Source organism: Gouania willdenowi, chromosome 9 (assembly GCF_900634775.1).
Source record: "Gouania willdenowi chromosome 9, fGouWil2.1, whole genome shotgun sequence".
Classification (NCBI taxonomy): Eukaryota; Metazoa; Chordata; class Actinopteri; order Blenniiformes; family Gobiesocidae; genus Gouania; species Gouania willdenowi.
In genome coordinates, this window is record NC_041052.1 from 9,569,445 (window position 1) to 9,593,925 (window position 24,481).

A 24,481-nucleotide genomic window follows, 5' to 3' on the forward strand; every position below is an offset into this window, starting at 1 on the left:
ATGTGAGTACTTGTAATCCATTACTTTTACCTCAGGTAATTAGATGGATGGATGGATGGATGGATGGATGGATGGATGGATGGATAGATAGATAGATAGATAGATAGATAGATAGATAGATAGATAGATAGATAGATAGATAGATAGATAGATAGATAGTCAGGTTCCGCTAGCCCTTGTGGTCCTCTTTCTGTTTTATGAATCAGTTTATTCTAGTTTCATGCATAAACTCTTGTCTTTGTGCTTCCGAGGTGTTCCTGTTTGTGTCAGGTGTTTGGGTTGTGAGTGATTAGCTGACTCATGTTTTGTGGCTCGTTCCCAATCAAGCCTCCCTCACTATTTAGCTGAAAGTTTGGGCACTGAATGGTCTAGATCAGGGGTTCTCAACTGTTCTCACCCTGGGACCCACATTTTATTACGGTCATTAAAACGGGACCCAATTTTTCTTTAGAATTCAACAAACCAAATTTGGTTTTTCAAAAATAGCTGTTGAAAACACAAATATATAATCTTTTTTAAAACATTTATATATTTCCCTGTGCAACATGCATTTCACAGCATGCCTGTCAAAAGAAAAAGTGTCTTTAAAAATAAAAGGCATATTGAGTATTTATTTATTTTTGACTAGCTTTCCGTGACCCACTTTTGGGTCCCGACCCACCAGTTGAGAATCACTGTAGATTGTTGTTAATGGTAGCCTCCTTGTGCCTGGTGCGTGGTTTCCCATGCTCCCTGGTTTCCTCTTACCTTTTTGGTTTTATATGTTGTTTTGTTTAACATGGACTCTTATTTTGAACATTACGCCTCCCTGATTCTGTCTCTACGCTTCTCATCCACAACACAGAAACATGACATAGATATTTGTATTAAATTTGTAGCAGCTAGAAATAGTGTTACCATACAAAAACAAATAATTATTTGTTTTGCTTCAGGGAGATTTATTATTTTTATATCAGATGCTTGTGGGAGCGTGGCTTTAGATGAAGCCCTAAGGGGAGCATACGGGAGGGGGAGGAGGGGGCGAAACTTTTAGAGCAGTGGTTCCCAATCTTTTTTGTCCAACGTACCCCCTTCTCGTTTTTGTCAAAATCATTTGTACTCCTTCTCCATTATGCGTTTTCATTTGTGGAACAAGCTCTCCTAAACCCCTAAATGTGTCTTGAACATTGGTTCCCTAAGGTTTAATCTTCAAATTCAAAATGAGTGAAATTTAAAGTAAGATTTAGTTAAACTACAGCTTTTCTCCGATTACTCCAATAGTAAGTAAAAACAGTCTCCTTTGAAAAATGTAGCTAATCATTGCTTTCTATGATACATGTGATAAAATGGCCTCTCCAGCATAAAATATTCCTGTTTCAATAAATTACAGGAAAGTATAGTATTTTATTTTGCAATAGTACTTTCAGTTTGTGGTGAAATTGACCAAAAACAATTGCCTAAAAAGGAACTAGGAACATTCACTGATTATTTTTAAATTAATTGTTAAATCTTTCTGAGTACCCCCTGCAATGTGCTCCCATACCACTGTTTGGGAACCACTGTCTTACAGGACTTCTCATATTATGCTACCTTTCCGAAATTGCGGACTGCACCTTTAAATAAATATTAGAGTGATACTTTGTTTGACCCTTGCTTCATATGTCCCAGTGTGTAGTTCTACTTTTTTTATGTTTTCCAAATTAACAGTTTTCGACCCTTAAAGTCTGGCATGGCAAATGCAACCATAATGTATTTAAGCATTTCACAAGACAACAAAGAACATAATTCCTCCTTTATTTTCATGAATAATATCCTTTATGGGTCTGAATTCATTGACAGTGAAAAACATATTGACATACAAGCCTTGCCCAGGCCTTCATATTCCATTTTCACACTCAGATGTGTTCACTTCCCACCCTCAAAGAGTTTATCTCTTGATTGGCGGTGACGGTTTTGTGAAAGAGCCTACATTGACAGCTTGGAGGGCTTGATTGTTCTAATTATAGCCTTTCCACGACCAAAGGTTAAAATATTATTTGGATTGTATAAAAATGCTGAGTGTGAGGGTGGTGTTTGCTAACAAGAACAGACGAAGAGCAACTCTGTATTCAGCTCGTAGATGGTGGGAGGAACCACCACCAGTGTATGAAACGGAGACAGATTTTAGTGCTTTAGAAAGCTTTAGTACCACACCACTGTGAATATTTTTAACCCATGCAATGTATTCATCAGATATAAATGTGAATACATGTACTGAATTCCATCCTTTACACATTTAATCAATTGGCATTTCCTCAACAATATTATCAAATTGTTATTTCTACAATGAAAACCTAAAAGGAAAAAAAAAAATGTTTAAAAAGCCTTATTTCCTAAGGCAGTACAAACCACCTCACCACCAAATGACTCCTATGTCAAAACCTATTATGTACTGAATAACTACTTGGCTTGCAGAATGATGAACCTGAAGTAGACACAATGGCTTTGATTTTGGGGAATTGGGGGTTGTTCAATGGAGCGTGCCATTTTGTGGACCTATTGTGTGTACCTATTGAAAACCATTTGCTTGAAAAAAGATGTAAAGGGTTCAAATTGAAATTCAAGTTAGTTTTGATTGCATTTTGCCCAGAAGTTTTTGCAAGAAAACCTACTCTGCCATCAAAAAGCTGAAACAATTTCTATTTTGTGCTTCTCAACTTGAGCCTTGTTTTTGTCATGATTCTAAAGCACAGTGGTGTAGTGGTTAGCAGGTCTGGCTCACAGCAAGAATGTGGTTCCCGTGCTAGCATAGTTTTTTTCCAAGTACTCTAGCTTCTTTCCATCATCTAATAACATGTATATAAGGTTTTTCCATCTGCGTCTGCCCTGCCATAGTGTGAGGCAGGTGGCGTTAGGGCGTGATTGATGACACCCACATACCTTAGCATGTTGCTCTGTGGGCTCCTGTAGCTCAGACGCCGCTCAACGTTCGATGTCTGGTATACGCATCCAATGAGTGTTTCAAAATGCATCCAAGGTGTGTCCAAGTTTTGTCAGAGTTTAGCCCAAAATGCCTCCAAGCTGCTGCCAAAGTGTTTGTTGTAGATGAACCACCACCTAATGCCTGTTAAGATCCAAAGAAAAACACAAGCAGATCCTTGAGACCCTGAACTGGAACAGGCAGTTCTGAAGATATTTAAATGAACCAATTGTTTAAGTGAATTGACAAGATTTCAAAAGAAAGCTAAAGTCAGACCTTAAAGCTATTTGAACTTTTTAGTTCAGCATATTCAAATAATCCATTAATCTGCTGTTTTACAACCTTCCTTTCTATTTCTTTCACATTCTTCAGCTTTTTTAACTTAATTAGATTGTTACAGATCCTTCAACCTGTTTCAACAATTTCCATCGTATCTTCTGCATTATTTCACAGAGGGTTAATCACCTAGACTAACACTAGTTTAGTACTATTGCTAAGCTAATGCTATTTCTTGGTTATTGCTATTGCTAGGCTAATGCTAGGTTAATCGTATTGCTAGGTTATTGTTATTGCTAGTCTAATATTATTGCTAGGCTAATGGTAATGCAAGGGTTACGTTATTGCTAGGTAAATGTTATTGCTATTGTCAGGGAAATGATATTGCTAGGTTAATGTTAATGCTAGGCTAATGCTAATGTTAATTTTAGTTTAACACTATTGCTAGGTTAATGTTAATGCAAGTTTAATGCAACCGTTAGGCTAATGCTAATGATAGGTTAATGCTAATCCTAGGTTATTGCTAACGCGAGGTTAAAGAAAGCTAAAGTCGAACTTTTAAACTACTTAAACTTTTTTACTTCAGCCATATGCAATTACTCCATCAATGTTTTCTAACCTTCATTTCCCTTCCTTTTCTTTCACTTGCTTTAAACGTGAAGAAGCACAGCAGCTTGGTCCATTTGTGTTCCTATTTATGGTCAATTATTTCAGAACCGTACACCCACATCCATGCGCAGATAAAAAGATTCAGAAACTCTTCTCAAGAATGTATGACTCATCTCCAGTAAAGAACATAAGGAACGGTCCATGGTAAAAATGTTTGTCTGAGCTTACCTCTTTGAAAAGAGGATGGAATGATATGGAAAGAAACGGCTTAGCTTCAGAATTATTGTTTAGTGCAACACTACCAAAGCCTTGAAAAGCAAAATTAGCTCCCTTATACTGTACACCCTCCAGGGTTTAATTACCATGTTTCATTGCTGTCTTATCAATCAGTCTAAACAGCTTGATGTCTATAATCCTAATTGTTTGATATTGATGAGATGATGAGAGAGCATTTGCTGGTTATAGAAGCTACTGTAGGCAACACACCATGGTAGCCCTACAGCTTTGGAGGAGCATGTGCTTGATGTTGTGTTTGATCACTTATTTCCTTTGTTGGGATGGGAAATGATGCAACCACTAAGAAAGCACAACATCCCAAAAGAGTGGTACATATAAACAACATGTCCCAGCAGCTGCCATCCAAACATGTCTCACTGCCTCCAAACACACCTTGGACCAGTGTCCTCCTCCTAATTCCATCAAAAGCTGCTTTATGAAAGAAATCCAAAAGTGTGGACTATTTTTACAGTTCTTCAATGGCTGGACAATAACAGGACCCTTTTCCTTGAGACTAATACTTGAATTGCAATTATGCCAGAACTAAATATCTGGCTGGATTTTCAGTGGAATGAGACCTCAGATGCCAGGCTTCACTCAACAAGCGCATCACTGAACAAAGACTCGCTGTGACCGTGTTGTCATTGTCATTTCCTTAGATATTGTCCTCTGCAGACCAGAAGCACCAAACAAGAACTGCTCTGGTCGAGTCATTATTCAATCACATTTTGGGCTATTGTCCTTACTGAAATTTATTTTCTTACTTAAGAACTAAATATTTTCATCTTGCCAAATAAGGCCTAACTCCTTGCTAAAAAATATTACAAATGGATGATGAGTGTTGATCTATTCACCAGTATGAAGTATCCATGAATATTATGCTATTCTTTAACGATAACCTTTATATTGTAAAATGTCATTACTACAGGTAAGTTGGTCTCCTAAATTCCTCTAAATTATTCCACTGTTGAAAACACTTCAGGAAGTGGTGTAACATCAATCTAAATATACTTTAAACAAGAGTATCATTTTTCTAAGGTGTATTCACAATCTCAGAAAATAAAGTTCGGTAGTATAACAAGGCTTAATGACACAGTTTTTAATTGAAATCATGTATTTGTAATAATTCTAAGGACTTTTTTGCTAATGTTTATGGCTTTGATATTATTTAAATACCTGCTGATCAATTTGGATTGAGAAAATTGTGAATAGAGAGGTATAGTGAATATTAAGTAGGCTAAACTGACTAACTGCTTAGGGTTTAGTTATGCTTTAAGAGGATTAGAGCACCAATAAGTATTATTTTAAACATATATTAAACTGCTTTAAATTACTACTTTTTCAACAACACATCAAAATATTACTTTTTCATTGTGGTATGAACAACAGCATGCTGATATATAGCCGAAAACACACAACAATCGATTATTTATTTTTTCATTCTTTTTATTTTGTTGCAAACTTTGAAACCATTAAATGATAATAATGTATATGTATTTTTAAATAGTAGAGAGAACGGTAGTAATCACAGCAATACTATCAAAATAAAATAAATGCAGCATGAATTTATATATGTTCATCTTTTTAGTAAATACTTTATGGCCTTATATTTTAGCTTATAAAGAGCACAATACAGGTTGTCTAACACACCTTTGTGTTTAATTTTGTTTTAAAAAAAAGAAAGAAAAAAAAAAAACATTTCAAATCATCAACAAACACATTACAACATCATGACCAAAAATCTCCCTCTCAATCATATGCAGTAGAGAAAAAGAAAGCCTTTAAATTTGATTTAAAAATGTTCACATGTGATGCTGACTTCAGCTCTGCTGACAGTTTGTTCCACTTCTTTGCAGCATAACAACTAAACACAGCATCACCATGTTTACTGTGAGCTCTGTGCTCCACTATCTGACCTGTGTCCATAGATCTGAGAGACCTGCTGGGTTCATACCTGACAAACATCTCACTGATGTATTCTGGACCAAACCCATTCACAGAACTTTAAAGTCTATTCTGAGGCTGACTGGGAGCCAGTGTAAAACTGGAGCAATGTGCTCTGACCTCTTTGTTCTGGTTAAGACCCGAGCAGCAGCTACAGCTACAGCTTTTGGGGGATTCCTGTCAGAAGACCATTACAATAGTCCAGTCTGCTGGATATAAAAGCATGGACCGGTTTCTCATGATCTTTCTGAGTCATTAAACCTTTCACTCTGGAGATGTTCTTTAGGTGGTAGAAGCTGTTTTTGTGAATGGCTTGATCTGACTGCTGAATGTCAGTTCTGAGTCAATCAGAACACAAGGTTTTTGTCCTCTTTGCCCTGTTACCAAAGACAATCACCTCCATCTTGTCATGATTTAGTTGAAGGAACTTTTCACTCATCCAGCAGCCACCATTAATTTGTTTTAGGTAAACAGAAAGAGGTTTAAATACATTTGTTCAACTCACAGCAAGACTAGAACTGAAAGCTTTAGTTTTACACTTTCCATACTCATTCTTTTTCTGTCATATTGACAATGCTTTTCTTCTGACCCCTGAGGTGCTGGTAACACTGGTATACATACTGTATCCTGTCCACATATAGAGCCATTCATTTGTTTTTTGAAGTGGGAGGGGGATGATCTGCTTTGAAAACTGATTGGGAACGTGATATTTCAAAAGGTTACGCCGCGCCTTGTTCAGCTATTGTTTCCCCAGATTTATATTTGTTTAAAGGCGGGGTTGTGGTTGTCAGTGATAACAAATGCACTGACAAATAACTGGGCTGTGTGCCATTTAGAATTCATTTAGCAAGACAGGAGAGATAAGGACAGCTCCATGACTGTTTGCGTGCTTCGTAAATCACAACAAGGTATAATGAGTTACAGTGATCTGGAAAGTAATTCAACTGAAGTACAGCAGCAGTGTATGTATTTAGCAGAGGTAAGTGGTACCGGGTAAGGCTTCTGTGCACAACAGTGTTGAGGACACAAAACATTCTAATGAGAGTATTTCTCTTTGTCGGGCTTTGATTAATAAACCTAATCATTTTTTTTTTCAAAATGTCATGTACGTTCCGGTACACTTGGCTTTTAACACCTGGAGAGTAAAGTGAGACACCAAGGTCAGAGGAAAGCAGCTCAAACCGAATAATGTTGACCAGGGGTTCTCAACCTTTGGGTGAGGACCTCATTTGGGGTTACAAGACACATGGAGGGGGTTGTTAGATACCTTCAAAAGACAGAATATTTTGTATATTGATTCAATTTTTGCGTAATTTCACGCATTTCCTGCAACTGCACCAAACTTTTAACCTATTTTCATCACTTTTTTTGCCATATTTCTGCTCTTTTTAATGCTGCATTATTCCCATTTCTGCCACTCCTCCATCAAATTCCAATGCTTTTTCTGTAATTTTTTTTTTCCACTTTCAAGACATTTTCAGCACTTATAAACCCTTTCTACAATTATTGTCACTTAATGTCACATATGTTGAGCCATTATTATTGCTTATCTCATTTTTTTCACCATATTTTATGCTTATTTATGATTTGTCATGCACATTATTTGCCAGTTTGAAATTATTTTTCACACAGTGTTCCAGTATTTTGAAGTTACCTTTCTAACCTCTTTGCGTTTTTTGGCTCTGAAAATCGAGAGGAGATTAAGTGAAAGCGGGGGGGGGGGTTTATTAAGTGTACTTCTGTGCTAGTTTTCCTTAAAACTTGGAAAGGTGATGAAATTACACTGGAAGAGTAGTATTTAGGATTGATATGCGACTTGGGTTTCTGGATTTGGGATTAACCTCTACAAACATGCAGCTGTGTGTAGCGTAATTAGAATAAAATATAATAATTCTATCCATAAAAGTGAAAGCAATCAAACATGAAATTTATGTAGGGGTCTATTCTCCCATCTGGACTTAAGCCTTTTTTTGCGCACCTGAGTTTTTTCTTATGCGTATTCTCTGGTCCAGGCTGCTGACACGCCCACAGCGCGTAAGGTAGACCAAAAGCGCAAATGTGTGAATGAAGGCGGGCTGAAGGAAAGGAGATGATGATGTCATTTTTTTTGGGCTGTCTAGAAATCACGGAACCTGGAGTTTTCCCAACTCTTGTAAATGTCATTGAAATTCGTGAAAATGATGAAGTTCACTTTTAATTTGAAACGCTTTCATTGATAAACAATGTAACAGGTTGATTTGATCAGATTATTGATCAGATTATTGCAGTCTCTTTCCGTCGTCGTCGTCGTCATCATCGTTGTAAAGCGTGACAGAGTTAGATGCAAAGCGTCCTGCTTTAATACAGAGGGATGTTTGCAGTGAAACAGAACTATTGGCTTCCATAATACACAGTTTTAAATATAAATTGTTTAAAGCAACCTGAGCTGAGCCTCACTAAAATATTAGTGGGCACAGTTTGTGGTCCATCCTCATCCACATATGACAGCTTGTTTCACTCTGTAGTGGATCAAACTGTGACTTTATGTTGGACATAGTATGAAAATAGTTGAATCACTGTAACCAACGTGGACAGAAGTCTGCGTCTGTCAGAGTTTTATTTAATTGCGCAGCAGCAGCTGAGTGATCACAGCTGCTGCTGCGTGACGCACAAGTCTGTGTGGCTTCAAGTCCATATTTCTAGTGCAATACAATGTTTCACCTTATCGGGGCGCTGCACTTATTCTCGGATTAGAAGCGCGTAGGAGGAAAAGAACTTACACACACCGGAGAATGCGTGTAAAGCCAGATTTGAATGCCCACATTTCAGGGCTGCTCCACCCACAGTGCGTAACTGGGATGAAGGGGCGCAGCGACTGACTTAAGTACAGGGGGAGAATGGCACACAGCCAAAAACAGCGCTGCTGCACGGCTTTTTGGACTTACGCACATGGGAGAATAGAGCCCGTAATGACTGGTGACCAAAGTCTCATGATGTTCCTCTGGTGCACTGAGAGTCATTTTTCCACTAATCCCTCACGCAATATGATTTGCAACACAATGGTACAACTAAAGAAAAGACATTTGACAAAGTAAAAGGCAAGGGGATGGTCGAGTGAATTAGGTGATGCTCTTCAAAGAGAAATGGGTTTTTGCAACAAAATCCTTTACTCCAGACTAGCCTTAATACTCAAGGGGTTGATAAAGAGCTTAGGAACGGGTGGGTAAGCCGTCAGGACAACTGCAGCACTGAGCTGGAGCCAGGAGAGGAAGAAAAAACAGAAAAGTAAACTGATGAGAAGTTCATTCACCCAACAGGACATCGACTGAATACTAAAAATGTGTAAATATGAGCCCCAGAGAAGATCCACCCTAAATCCGTGTACAATCCAATTAATATTCAAATGTATCAGTCGGTGATGATGAATTTGTTTCTGAGGGGAGGAGATTTTTTAGCAATTGAACGGGAAGGTTTTACGATAACACAAAGAGCTGCTGTTGACATGAGCCTCGCTTTTTCATAAATCACACTGCAGCTCACATTTTGTGGTGAATACAAATGATATTTAAACAAATAACATTTTGGCCTCATTCTTCTGTGAAAGATGAAAGTCACAAGATCCAAAGCGAAATGTGTCAAAGGACAAAGAATCTCATCTAACAGATGCAGTTGTGTAAAGCACCCGGCTGCTGAGATACCAAGAGCGTCTTTTTGATTTATGGAAAACTTTAAGACAACTTGGACCAACAATATTTAAAACAAATGACCTGAATAAATAATATTGCCCCACTGCGCAGCATTCGTGAAGAGTAACCATTTGTAATGTTTTAAGGAAATGGTTATTGAAATAAGATCAATTCATAAAAGAATAAGCAAGTCACTGACATTCACGTTATTGTGTATAGTTTTAACCCTTAACACCCTTTTACCTGATATAATTTACCAAATAAAAAGTGCTATTCTTTGATGACCAGTACTTTTTAATTATCAATAAAACAAGTGCACGGATCAGAGATTCTAGAACTTTCAGTCACACTTTATTTGAAGTTTTGTACATAAGGCTGACATTTTGCTGTCATTAGCATGAATAAGGTGTCTTGAAGGCTGTCATTAAGTGTCGTTTGCTAAATGATGACACTTTTTGCTAAATTATGACACCTTTGGAGCTGTGTTGGCATTTTCTGGGGTTGGACGGAGGAATCTAGTGGTAGGGTAGGGTTAGAGTATGGTTCGGGGTCAGGGTAACAAAGGGTTAGGGTTAGGGTACCTAACACTTAATGACTGCCTTCATGATACCTTATTCATGCTCATGACAGGTGTCATGTCATAATAATGACAGCATAATGTCAGCCTTATGTATGAAACTTCAAGTAGTGTTACTTGACTTTCTATCGCCATTCACAACAATAAAGTAGGTCCAAATGTATGGACAACCCCATTTTTTTTCTAAAAATGTCTTTGAAATGTGCAATCTGGATGCACTTGGTGGGGAAATTAGGAAACCAACATGACATAACTTTGTCAAAATCCAAGACCAAGATATGATCTTTTAAAAATTACACCAATGATGACAGATATAGAGTTTTTTAATTAATCCAGAATCAGTATATTGATCCAGCCTGCCCTTGAGTCTTTCATTTCCACTGAATAAGATCTATCTTTGGTTAAAATGTTGTCAAATTGAAGTACTTAATAATGGACGTAATCCTGCTAACAGACTAACAAACAAATAAAAAAAATTCAAAAAGCAGGTAAAATATATTACCTCCTTGGTGAAGGTAATAAACTAATTCATTCAGTCATTTTCCAATGGAGTAAAAAGCCATTACCCATTCAGTTTAAATGTGTCTCCTGTTGGAGTATATATATGTAAATCAAACTTATACTTGGTTCCAACATATATAACCCGTCTGTAACACAAACTTCCTGAAATGAATGAGGCTGAATCATTAGGCTGCTGGCAATGACGCCAGGGTAGCACCACATTAACTATGGTAACACTTCCTTTCTTTCTGCTTCTCCCTCAAACATTTCCAAATACCACTGGTGGCCTCTGGAGTAATCTCTGCATTTTGTCAAAAACAAGGTCTAATTTGTAATTCTGACAACTCTCAAAGGACATCCGCTATTGCAGAAATTTGCAATCACTATGATGGAATGGATTTTTTTTTTTTTTTTTTTACTTCTCTATACTTGATCAACTGTGTTTGATTGCATCAGGTACCAATGGTGGCTGGGAAGTGTCAGGTGATTGCATTTACAGAAACGAACACAAATGCAAACAGGTCACAACACGAATGCAAACCGGAAGTGTTTCCGACAGACCGGTATTACAGACGGACACGTTTCTGGCAGATGTTTTTAACCCACCAGAACAGTATTAACAAGAAGAAGACATCGAAACGCGTATGAAAGTAAGTGAAAGTTGATTAGGATACTCTTATATTTTTCATTTCAGGCTATCATATCATAATACACGTCCGTCTGTAATACCGGTCCGTCGGAAACACTTCCGTTGTGGCCGGTTTGCATTCGTGTTGTGACCTGTTTGCATTTGTGTTCGTTTCTGTAAATGCATTCACCTGACACTTCCCAGCCGTACCAGTTCAAGTAAACATAAATTGTATCTGCTTGGAGACTGTTGTGAAATCATTTAGCATTTATCTTGAAGTGAAACAGCAGCAACGCGGGATGTACTTGAAAAGTGTGAATCACAACTCTTTTAGACGCGCTCAGGGCACAATGCATCACAGCTTCTTTCTCACAGAGATCCTGCAACTCCACCGTAATGAGTTCCCCTCGGTTTCATGCAATTCACCCAGACCCAAGTTGAGACTACTTGGTGTGTCATTTCCTAATAGCCAGCGGCTTTAGACTGGCTCTTTAAAAATGAAACCCGTATCTCATTATTGTGCGTCTGTCTATTGTTGTTGTAACAAGTCGCCTGCATTCATAAATAGAGTGTCACCTCTGTTGGCCCTTTGTTACTATCTCTGAAGGCAGAGGAGACATGGAACAAGGGTGGAATAAATTGTTCCACTTCTCTGCGTCTTTGTCAAACTCATCATCCTGACACAGAATCTCTGAGGTGAAAGAGTTAACGTCTGTGTCCTTCTACAGCAGACTAATCAGCTTTATGCCAAGCCATCCCATTCAGACGTACAGTCACCATAAAAAAGAGAAAACAGTCTGAACAGGTTTTATTCTTAAAAGTCATTCGCAATTTCTTGAATTTAAAGCATTGAAAACTAAAGAACCGAACAACCCTGTGAAATTATTTATTAGCTATGAATTCAACCTTTTATTTATAGTGCTATAATGGATGGGAACAGGGGGAAACTGACTGAATGTGTGTAGTCCTATGGAAGGCAGATTTGAATGACATCAAATAAAAAAAAAGATGAATCTATGTTGGATGAATTCAGGATGTGGATATTAGCCCATATCAAATCAATATCAGAGTCATTTGTAAATGTTTGAATCTGCTGCAATGATTATTAAGAGCTACGACTGCATTGATTTTTGTTTAACTGCTGTGCCAGAAGTTTGCAAGTGCGGTTGGAAAAAAAAAAACTATTATTTTCAAACTGTGATTTCCTAGTTATTGGAGTAGTAGGCGGCAAAATAAGTGAAAAACCTGACGTGTGAAGCAGGGGATAATGTTTGACTAAGATATGATAAGAGCATTCAAAGAGCACAAACCTCCACCAGGTGCCAAAATACCCTTTTTGCTAGATGTTGGCTGTTATCTAGAACAGTGATCCGGATCATGGTACCATTCAGAATCACAATCACTAAACACGAGACGTGACTTTAAATCGTCCTTTTGTGCCAAAGGATAGTATTCACATGAGGTTTACCATTTGAGAGTGGTGTGGTGGCTGTGTCTCAGATATGGGAAGTATGTACATTGGGGACTCATCAACGGTAGTGTTCCTTTGAATCAGGGGGTGTTTCAGCCTTTTACACATTAGACATCCTCATCAAAGGCGGCCAGCTACAGGGTGATCATGCCTGAGCTTGTGTCCCAATTTACATTAAAGGCTCGTAAGATATATCATACATAGGTCCAAATGTATGGCACTCCCATTTTTTCCAAAAATCTCAATGAAATGCGCAATCCGGATCTAATCAAAATGAACTCGGTGAGGTAATTGAGGACAGTGCAGAAGATCTTTGCCCAAACCCGATGGGACCCAACAGGCCTGGTAACGGGCCTAGTTAGGTTTGGGTTCAATCTTAATTTCTATATTTTATATGGGTTTGGGCGATACGCAGCCAATGAGCGGTAAGGTGATACATTTCAGTACGCATGAGAAAGCGCACAAATAGATGCTGAGGAGGTGAATCAAAGGCTTGTCCTCTGAAAAACAAATAAAACATATAAATGACTCGGATTTCAGATTTGAATAGTAAATGTAAATGGTTCGGCTGGGTTCGGACCATATTCGTTTGGGCTTGAGCCTTGTCAGTTCAAATTTTTTAGGCCTGATTACAGTTTTATTTCAGGCACCAAACCAACATAACTGTTAAATTTCATAAGAATCAGTCAATTATGAACCGAGATCAGATTTTTGGAAATGTTGCCAATGAACAGGGAAAAGGATTGTACGATTTTGTATAAACTGATTAAGAATGAGTATATTGATCCAGAGTCCCTTCAAAATGTTTTGGAATCTTCTGGGGTAAGGTCTTTGTTGAAAATGTTGTCAAAGTCTGTTCCGTAGGCCTACGATTAACGTAATTCCGCTAAGGTAATAAGGTAAGGTAATAAAAATATCTGAAAATCCAATCTGTAGATTTTTAAATAAGCTATTAAAAAGCACCCATACGAGAGGTTGTCAAGACAAGTTTCACACACATAAATGGACACGTGTGTGTATAAACCCACATATTCTGTTCATAATTAAACAGATGCATGAATACACATTAAATGGATATTGTGGTGATTAATGAGCCTGACAGACCATCTTTTTGTGCTTCAGCTATCATCAACAATTGACATCTATATGTAAACGTGTGGCAGATAGAATGGTTAGAGGACGTTAGGTCAGCCTTAAGCGTTAAACCAAGTATATATATCACTCAAACTGAATAAAGTCGTTGAAAAGGAGTAAGTGACATTTATGGTCAGCCAGCAGCAATGGGAAATACAAGAGTTAGAAAACAATGAACTGCAGTGGGAACATTAGTTCTTACTTTAAAGGGCTCATGTTTCGGTAAATTGACTTTTCTGTGCTAAACATTATAAAAGTGCTATTTGGGCTTCATACACATACTCAAAGTGTATTTTTCATAGATTCCCTCAATTGTTAGTTAGAGGGTGATTTGCTCCTTTCTTACTGCAGGGCGAGCCCAAACACCTCTCTCCAATTTGATGACGAATTTGACGCGGGCACTGAGCTGGAGAAGCCGCGCCTCCAGGAAGCTTTCTGCCGTGATTGATATGTAAACAGACACGCCCACGAAGGTGAGCATTTCAGCGTCTTTCGCGCAGTGCTTTGTATGTATTTTCTACAGTCTATGTATATACCGGTGAACGTCCAGCCCCCACGTCTCGTGTTTATAAAGCAGCATGAGCTCGGCTACGGAGTGGGTGGGAGGAGGAAGTCAGTGTCCCATCTATAGACACACCCACTCATGAATAAGCATAAAGTGACTTTTCAGAGGCTGAAACTCTGGAAAACAGGCGAGTTTGGGAAAATCTCAATTATTATGTTTTTGAGGTTCTTAGAACAAATGGAGATGGATGAAAAATAGCATGATATAGGACCTTTAAGGAGAACTCCAAAGAGCTGTGAACTGTAATTTAAACATGCATGAAGCCAGTGCACAAAAGTACACACACACACACACACACACACATCCCCTATATTTCCCACACTGGGATATATTGAATATGTTTAAATGAAAAAAATGATCAAAGACTCTAAGCACATTATTTTCCTCCATGATTCTGTATGTTATAAAAAAGGAGTGAATGAGTCTTGTATATGTTTCACTTGACCATAAGAGTATAAGTAGGATTTGTATTTCCTAAGCCCAACAGCAAGATTCCAACAGTGGCTTTAGTTATTGCTTTATCACAAATGTGCATATGACTGATTCATCAACGTTAATTCACATTAATCAATCTCTTACATGTACACATGGCTGGAAATGGACCCTCCATAGCTCAATCAAGACATCCAGATAAGGTATTTGAAAATCAAGATAATAGTGCAAGTAGGCACGTCAACAGGACTCAGAGACGGCGTTCTGCCAACGCACAACTTTTTCCTCCTGTGTTTGTTCCCCAGAAGAAGAAGGAGATTGATGGTCGGCGAGAAGCAGAGGACACATTTTTGGATGGACAAGGAAACCAATTATATATATATATATATATATTTTTTATTTATTTATTTTTTTTTTTCAATGTTTATTTTGTTTTAAAATACATTTTATGAGTCACTGCTTTCACTACTTCTCAGAACAGCATAAAAAGCACAGTTTGATGGATTTCTGAGTGCGTCACAACCCAGACTTATGGAGAAAAAGCCAAACATGGCACATATTGTGCAACTGTTTGTTAATAAATATGCCTTTGTGGCACTTTGCATCAGCAAAATTAACCTATAATCGTCTTTCTGGTCAGAGCTCATTTGAATATCGTACTGTATATCACCATTTTGAGAAAAAAATATTAAGATATGAGTTTTGGTTCATATCGCCCAGCCCTACTCTGGGCCTTCTCTTTTGTATTTATATTATACTATATATTTAAGCTTTAGAAACCCAGGAGCGTGACACTAGATTCCACCCAATTGGAGATCCTTCTATAAACAGGGTGCTCCGTCAGCTGTGTTGTGCGTTACTCTTGGCTGCTCGACTGACGTCAATGCACGTCCACGTACCATCAATAGTAAAAGTGTAATGGTGGACGTTCCAGCAGAAGTCCGCATCAGGCACAACGGTTACACAGCAAAGCAAGAGGAAAAAGGAAGACCAAGGTGGAGAAGCAACAGAATAATTGCACAGACACACTCGGATGAAAACTGAATCACAGACGGAGAGTGATGATTGATGGGATAAAACGCTTGTAAACCTAAGAGAAGCATATCAAAGGTGGAGACATTGGACACAATTCATTTTCAGTCTGGACGTGAAGTGTCTCTCTGCTCTGCTGGTATCGCTGCGGCTGCTCGTGTGTGAGCTTTGTGGCAGAGGAGGAGATGTGAGCCTCTTACTGTCCTCACCGCAGCGAGTGATACATGCTTTCATACCTCTAAAACATCAGAAAACTATTCACTAACATAAGATATAGTCGGTACACCTTTAACTAGTCTCTCTTGAGAAAAAAAGAGTTCCACAGTTGTGCACGTTCACAAGGATACCGGTATGGGATGATAGGTTTTCGAAAGAGGGAGGGTGGGGGGCGTCGTCGTTTCTATACAAGTCTCACAATTCTACATACTGCAGCTTTAAGACCTGAACAAAACTATATCAACCGAAAGTACAGTACAATTGAAAAGAAGGCCATGACACAGTGAAACCACAGCTCAGAGTCAGAGACCTTAAACAACAGGTGCCATAAAGAGTCAATAAGAAGGGTTCAAATGCCAACCAGGTAACAGTTTAACAAAGAAGAAGGTAGACGGTGAAAGCGGCGCCGTTTGAGACTCCTCGGAATGAGCAGCTTTTCTACCGCCACAAAGTAATTTCTGTGACACAGTGGGGTTCTCAAATGTGATAGCAGTTGGTCTAGAACTCATTTGTGTCCATTTTATTTGACAAAACTCGCTTCATTTCCAGCAGCTGTCTCTGCAGATATGTGCCTCGCTCTCATACACATGGTTTTAATAGAGAAGTATCAGCCTAGAGGATTACGTTAACAGCTTAATTGGACTATTCCCAGGCTTGCAGTGTTGATAATATTCATCATTGTATGTAATTATAGTCAATGATCAGTTATATTATCTATTGTGCTGGTAAATTGAAATACAAGTGATGTTTGGTATTCATATGAAGTTGGAATTCTTTCGGTCACGCTGGCGTTACACTGATACGCGTTCAATTACAATAACTACAATTACCATTGAAATAAATCCTGCTATTGCCTTTGGTTCTTTTATAGCCACCAATCTGTGCCCACCCACAACAATATGATACAAGTCCATATCGTTCTGTTTTTGTTAAACTGTGCACAATAGCAAACCTGTTTAAAAACAAGCTGCAATACTGTTGCAGTATAAAGTGATGACATGACAGTACTGTAATAGTAGCAGTCTATTTGCTTATTCGTGTTAAGTCTAACAACCCACCCTCACTGCAGTTGCTTTTAGTATTTTATTTTATTTATGAGAGAATGATCTTTTGCTCATCTTTTTCTGTACATATAATCAGTAGTTATAGCAAAGTGCAGATATGCACATACTGCACTGAATCAGAAGAGGATGATAAGTACAAACAATGCACACAAAAGAAAAACTTCAATTTTTACATAGATACGTTAACTTGCAACATTTATGAAAGAAGTCCTGCATGGGGCGCCCATTGTGAAGTCGCGCCTGCTATAATAACTTTGTGCAACATTTAGCAACAAAACCATGTTTAAAAAACGTATGTGAATTGTCTTTATTCAACCACATTTACAGCAATATTTGTGAAATTTGTAATTGTTTTTTCTCGTGAAAATATAATGTAAATCTTAAATCTAAATCTAAATTGTTAAATATTAAATCTCAATGTTACATTTAAATATAAATGTTAAATCCAAATCTAAATGTTAAATGTTCAATCTAAATCTAAATGTTAATGTTGAATCTACCGGTAAATGTTAAATGCTAAATCAGATAATTTGCACATTTGCTAAATATTTAGTTTTAACATTTAGATTTAGATTTAACATTTAATATTTTGATCGAACATAACATATTTGATACTTAGCATTTAGATTTAGATTTAACATGTATATATAAATGTGACATTTAAGATTTAACATTTACTGTAGATTTAACATTGACATTATATTTTAATGAGAAAAAAATATCACAAAAGTAACATAAAATAAATGTTGCTAAAAGTTGCTGTTTATTTTAGCATGCGCAACTTTACAGCTCCATACTCATGGACTATCAATCTAATGTTTATTAGACATTTGATTGATAAATAAGCAAACTTTCTTCTCTTCTCTTTTGTTTTTGCACTTTTCCCCTTAATAAATAAATAAAATGACAATTTAATTGCATCAAAACCTCAGTGAATATAAGCAAAATGGCAGTTTGTGGTTTCAGCCATAAGGTGGATTTATTTATTTATTTTTTACACTGAAGATGGAGGTCATTTGTTGTTGACAGACTAGATTAAAGTCTGCTGAAAGAAACAGCAGTCGATTTCAATCACTCCGCCAGATTGCTTTAGCTGATTATTTCCATCTTTATTACCCGCAGCTCCTGATAATGAGAGAGAATACACTCCTATTTGTGAATGAACAGACAGATTACAGATACTAACTAATCAATCATGGAGCGAGTGATCCTGCTGCAGAGGAGACACAGTAAGTTGTGAAATGACACGGGTCGGTTAAAATAACCTCCAAACTACAGTGTATTCAAAGCAGCTATTTTAAACATACAGTGTTCCTGTTGGGGATGGTGGGGCTCCCCAGAGAGGTTGGACGAGAGACGAATGACATTGGCCGTCAACACTGCTGCACAAATAAGTGAGCAAATAAAAGATGACACCACCATGCTGATAGTCCCAGAATACCAAAATCAATATCAGTCGAATTACGACAAACATTCAAGGGTGTTGTTGCACCTCATTGCTTGATCATGTCGCATCTGTATATTAGTACATGTCTGACAACATACAAAATAAATACATTTCTAACATGGAGATTGACTCGTTTGATACTGTGGGGCCCCAACAAGAAACAAATGTTTTCATTCCCTCATGGATACATTTTTTTCCCTCGGTAGAGGTGAAAGTAATAGATTACAAGTACTCACGTTGCTGTAATTGAGTAGCTTTTATGGGTACTTTTAAATCAGTAATTTCACTTGTACTCAAGTACGTTTTTAAAAGAAGTAAAGTCATACGATACATTTCTACTCCCAACCGTTACTAAGTAAATTATGCCTTTCTGTGATTATTTTCTATTTCCGTTTCATGGTGTCTGAAGACAAATGAAACATAATCCATGTTCTTAGTCGTGCCATTTTTGATCAACGCCCAGCTACTTTCTTCGGTTTCTACCTATTATGTTGTTAACCACATGGCACTATTTTAAAATTCATGAATTTAGCTATGCTATTTAGAACTTAAGAATGTTTCTTATTTTGAAGTGAATTCATTGTTATTTTATTTTAAAAAAAATTGTGCATTTTGACAAAGCTTTTATTTTATACAGATGCCTTTGTAGAAAATACATTTTGTTCCAATTGTGCAAGGTTTGGTCTCTTCCTTTTTGAGTTTTTACATGAGATGTTTACTGTACGCAAGGGAACCGTGGCAAGATTTATTACCAAAAATAAACGTGGGGAGTGAAAGTAACTAGTAACTTTTAATTTGAGAACTATTTAATTGAGCTACATTTTAGTTGTACTTGAGTATTTTATGTTTGACTAATCGTACTCTTTACACCTTTGTCAGTTGGTAATTTTTAATTTAAGAAGTTTTTGGTGTGCTTTTGGTTTATAATTTAGTAAAATGTACAATCACAATCAGTTCAATACTTTTTATTCCCTTTTTACATATTTCCTTTGGCCATTTTTGTCCCTTTTCAAAAAGTTCTGACAGTTTGGTTTTTTTTTTCAGATTTTAGCTCCTTTTGCAAATAAATATGCATTTCTTCCTATTTTTTGTCAATTTTTGTGAGTTCTTTTTGACAATTTTATCCAATGTTTGTCCTTTCTTTAATTTTTGGCCACTTTTCATCCAAATAAGTTAACTTTAGCCCAATTAATACCACTTGTTTCCTTTTTACCCTACATTTTGCCTTTCTCTGTTCCACTTTTTCACTATTGTTTGCCACATTTTGCACATTTAAGCTAACTTTAGCCATTACCTACCACCTGGTTCCTCTTTATTTGCCCATTTTTTGGGGACTCTTGACAGCTTTTGGCCCAATTTAGTCACTTTACATTCTTTTCTTGCCACGTTTTTTGCCACTTTTGGACCATTTTTGACCACCTGTCACCATGTTTGACTCCACTAACTCGTCTAAACGGCCCACTGGGACCATACCCGGTATGTCAGATGGCCTGTCCAACCCTGACTCTGGAATTATTTACATACTGGTACTTACTGTGGGTGTGACATTTTCAACACACAGTATAAGGAATATAAAAAAACCAAACCATAAGAATCTGGTGTGTAGCAGATATGTGATTTATTTATTTATTTGACTTTTAAGCCTGGTTTTTTGGTTGTAACAACACTAGATGTCAATGTGTGTATGAGTGTCTTTTTTGTTAAGCTTTAAGAAAAAAAAAAAAAACTTTTTCTTCAAAGTTTTAAACCGAAGAACTGAAATTCTAATCTCTACCCTAACATTGATCGTATAGTCTCAAATTGCTCCATTTACTATAATAACAGGGTGGAAAAAACTACATTCCCTGGTTGCGTTCGACAGCAGACAGCCCTCGCTATTACTAATACAGGCTCAACTCTCCCAGGGCAACAAGCTGACACTTTTCAAACATCAATATGCCGGCTTTTCGCTTTGTATTTCTACCACCTCTGAGGCTTTATTGTTTTATCTGTGGATTTTTGCAAGCACGGGCCTGAGTTTTCTGGGAAAAATAAAGATCTGACTTATACATACCTTGACTTTTCTAAGCATAACTTTCTAATTAGTATGATTCATAGTACACTCTCCAACTCGCTGTACCAACCTTGACCTAACATTTTTTTTTTTTTTTTTGCTAATTACAAAGCTATAGTATTTTTATTGACATAAAACCTGAGTCAGTTATAGTCATGACAAATCAAAAGTACATGTTCTACTTCTAGAGACAACTGCAGTACTTACAAAGATAGAAAAAAGGCATTACTAAAACCCACTTTTTACATCTAGATTAACAAAATCTATAAGACTGAGTTAACTTGTTTTTAGAAGAATGGTAATTTAAAGCTCAGCATGTATCACAATAGAAAAAGAAGAGTTTAAATATATAATCTCCTCCTGCCCCCAACTGTAGTCTTTACACTGCTGCTGGGTAAAGCTGTGACCACTTATGGTTGGTCAGTGTGTTGACATGTTCAGATGGTGGGAGTTGGATGTTGCATGCTTAAAATACATTTTTAGCTTGATTTATTTTTTTGTAGGTTTTATGTTTTTTTTTAACCTTTGTAAAGTGTTAAGTATTCAAAGTAAGAGGCTCCCTCTCCTTATTGTCATTTAGGAATTTAGTCAAGTTATTCCCAGATGTGATGGATGTGGAAGCTACACAATAAAAGGTAACAAATAAGTTTGATTGAACCAAGGTTTTATGCATAACAATTACAATTCAATAATGGATAATGGCCTCTGCTGTCAAACATTTCATGTGGTATTAATATTGTTGTTGTTGAGATATTCTAGAAAATGCAATCCTTATTTTTGGTGTTCCTAACAACACCGTCCTTATATATAGTCACATACAATTCCACACTGTTTCTAGCTTTGTTGGGGCCCTATGCAAGATGGTGTTTTGGGGGCCTAGTTTGTAAAAAAGAGCTTCGTTTTCCATTATATGGTCCACAAACTGCTAGAATGTTTCATACTGTACAAGCTAAACAGGCTACAGCCATTATAACCTCCATTTAAAACTAAACATCCCAATTCTAACAATTCAAGTAAGATAAGTATTTAAAAAAATGAGGATACAAGAAAATCTGCAATTCTCTACATGTCAGTCAGTTTATTCAGATATTTTAGAGCAAGAACACAACTCAGAAATATGAGCCAAACTTATAACTGTGGTTTATTCTATTGTAATGTTTCCCATTGATATTTCAGTATATTACAGATCAGGACAGGTAGATTCCCTTTTCCTTTGATAAGGCCTAGGACTATGCAATGGTATAGCCTGCGTATAGCCAGAGACGGCTCTAAGATTTACCTTTACTCTGTGAGAACCAAGGCCACTTGGACGTGAGTCTTTCCCTTTGTTTGGATCAAAGCAGTTTATTTCAGACCTATAAACATCCAAGACATTGTGGCAAAGATATAATTCACTAGTAGGCACAGCTCATTCCTTCTGATGAGCTCAACTTTGCCGTCTGTGCGCACCTTAACCGCTTCTACATCCTTGGGTTGCCTTTAATTTTGTTCATGAAAAATTTCACAAAAGTCTTTTTTAGAAATCAATTACATTTAAAAATGACTGTAAATACCAGTATGAGTTAATTTTTTGCAAGCTCGAGTCCATTGTGATCTCACTAATAGCTCTGGCTGCAAGTTCGATCAGGTTTATCAAGGCTAGAAGATGGTTGAATGGATGGATGGATAGATGAATTTTAAAATGTTTCTTCTTTCCTTTAACCTCTGCTTCTCTCTTTATCCCAGCTGTCCTCCTATTTTCTTTTTACCCCACATTCATCTCTATTGGCTTGCTTACGCAACTACCTCTAACACAAAGTCGTACTTTATCTTCCTCAGTCTACTTTTCTTTGCTTATCTTTCCATGTCCCCTCCTCTTTTTGGTTACGCTGTCTATCTCCACCTTAAACCTTTGCTATTTTCAGTCGGAAACACAAAGGCTGCTTCCCATCTTATCTTTAGCCACCGTGGAGCTAAGCCAAGCATGGCCAAGAGACAGTACGGTCTTATAATGTTGTTCATCTGCCGTGTTGTCAGGGTTGGGTGGGGTGTGTTGTTTATCATCCTCTCTTCATCCCCACAGCTTCAGCAGGGTCATGTACCTGCCAGCAAGCAAAGAGTTGCAGCTGGGTTAAAGGAAACAACAGGAGAACAATCTGCTCTACATTGTCAAAGATTAGTACCGTAGTTATGCATTTTTGGTACGCTAGTTTATTGTCCGTTTAGCAGAATCAATTAATGTGCTAAATGTATATAGGTGGCCTGAAAAAGTTTAACAGAGGAGAAAAGTGCAGGTTTTGGAGTGAGTCTGACCATTTCAAACTACCTTAACCTTAATCCAAAAGGAAACACAAAAGTCAGTCCTAAAGCCTGAACCTAACCTCAACACCAAACCCTAAACCTGAACCTACATCTTAACCCTAACCTAACCCAACAGGAACTATAAAACCTAGTCCTTAAAACCCAACTTGACTTGAAATCTGTTCTCAACTGGGGAATAGCTTCCAAATGAAATACATGAGTTTCAAATAATATGTTAAGGTTTCATTTATTCAGAGAACTTTTTTTCTGGAAAATTGAACTCCTGAGATGTTTCGACTGCAAGCTGTCGTCCTAATGAGTTACTTTCTTCTAGGTGTGGGAGAGTGAAAATGTTCCCTCATCTATGTTGACGTTAAAGCTCTGCTTCCTCATCTCGCTGGCTTCAAGAACTCATAGGGATACATCAAAGCAATCGCTAGATGTCTCTCAGGAAGCCTGACAGTTGGCAGTCGAAACATGTCAGGAGATCAAATTTCCTGAAAAAAAAGTTTTCTGAATAGATGAAACCTTATAATATTATTTAAAAAAGAAATACACGAGTTTCAAATTCGTTCCATTACGAAAAAGAGGAAATTGTGTTGGCGTGCACGAACAATTGATTAACTTACGTAACAGTTATCGAAAAAGTACGGCTTTGAAAAATGACATTTCTCCCACAAGCACGTCAAGAAGGTCTTGGGTTCAAGCCTTGGGGTGGAAACTTGGGTCCTGGTTTCCTCCGGGTATTCCGGCTTCCTCTACAGTCCAAAAGCATGACTGTTAGGTTGATTGTAGTCTCTAAATTGCCTGTAGGATTTAATGACAGTGTGAGTTGTTGTCTGTGTATGTTGCCCTGTAATGGACTGGTACCCTGTCCAGGGTGTACCCCGGTCTAGCAGCCCTCATGACCATGAAAAATGAGTAAACGGGGCAGAAAATGGATGGATGGACAATTCTCCTACAATAAAACCCTACCTGAAAATACTGTATCACCCCATGGCAGAACAAAAGTAAAGATTTCTAATGTAAGGCACAACAGCATTATACAGGTTAGGATTATAGCTACAAATGAACTTTACAAAAAAGTTGTAACATTTTGGGGACTAAAACAAACTAAAGGTATTTTGTGCCATTCTATACATTCTATATCACTACTTTAAATGCCACGTGTACTTTTAAATATTTCACCAAGTTACTACAGTATGTCTTCATATGTTGGGCTTCAATTAGCTGAATAAAAACTCAACCTTTTTCAAACCCATTCACTCAGCAAGGCACGGATAAGAGCTTATTTTCCTGCTGTGTTTTCTATCTTTGTCTGTGTTTTCTTTTTCTACCATGTAAATGTTTGTTTCTGTCTTTGTATTTTCCTG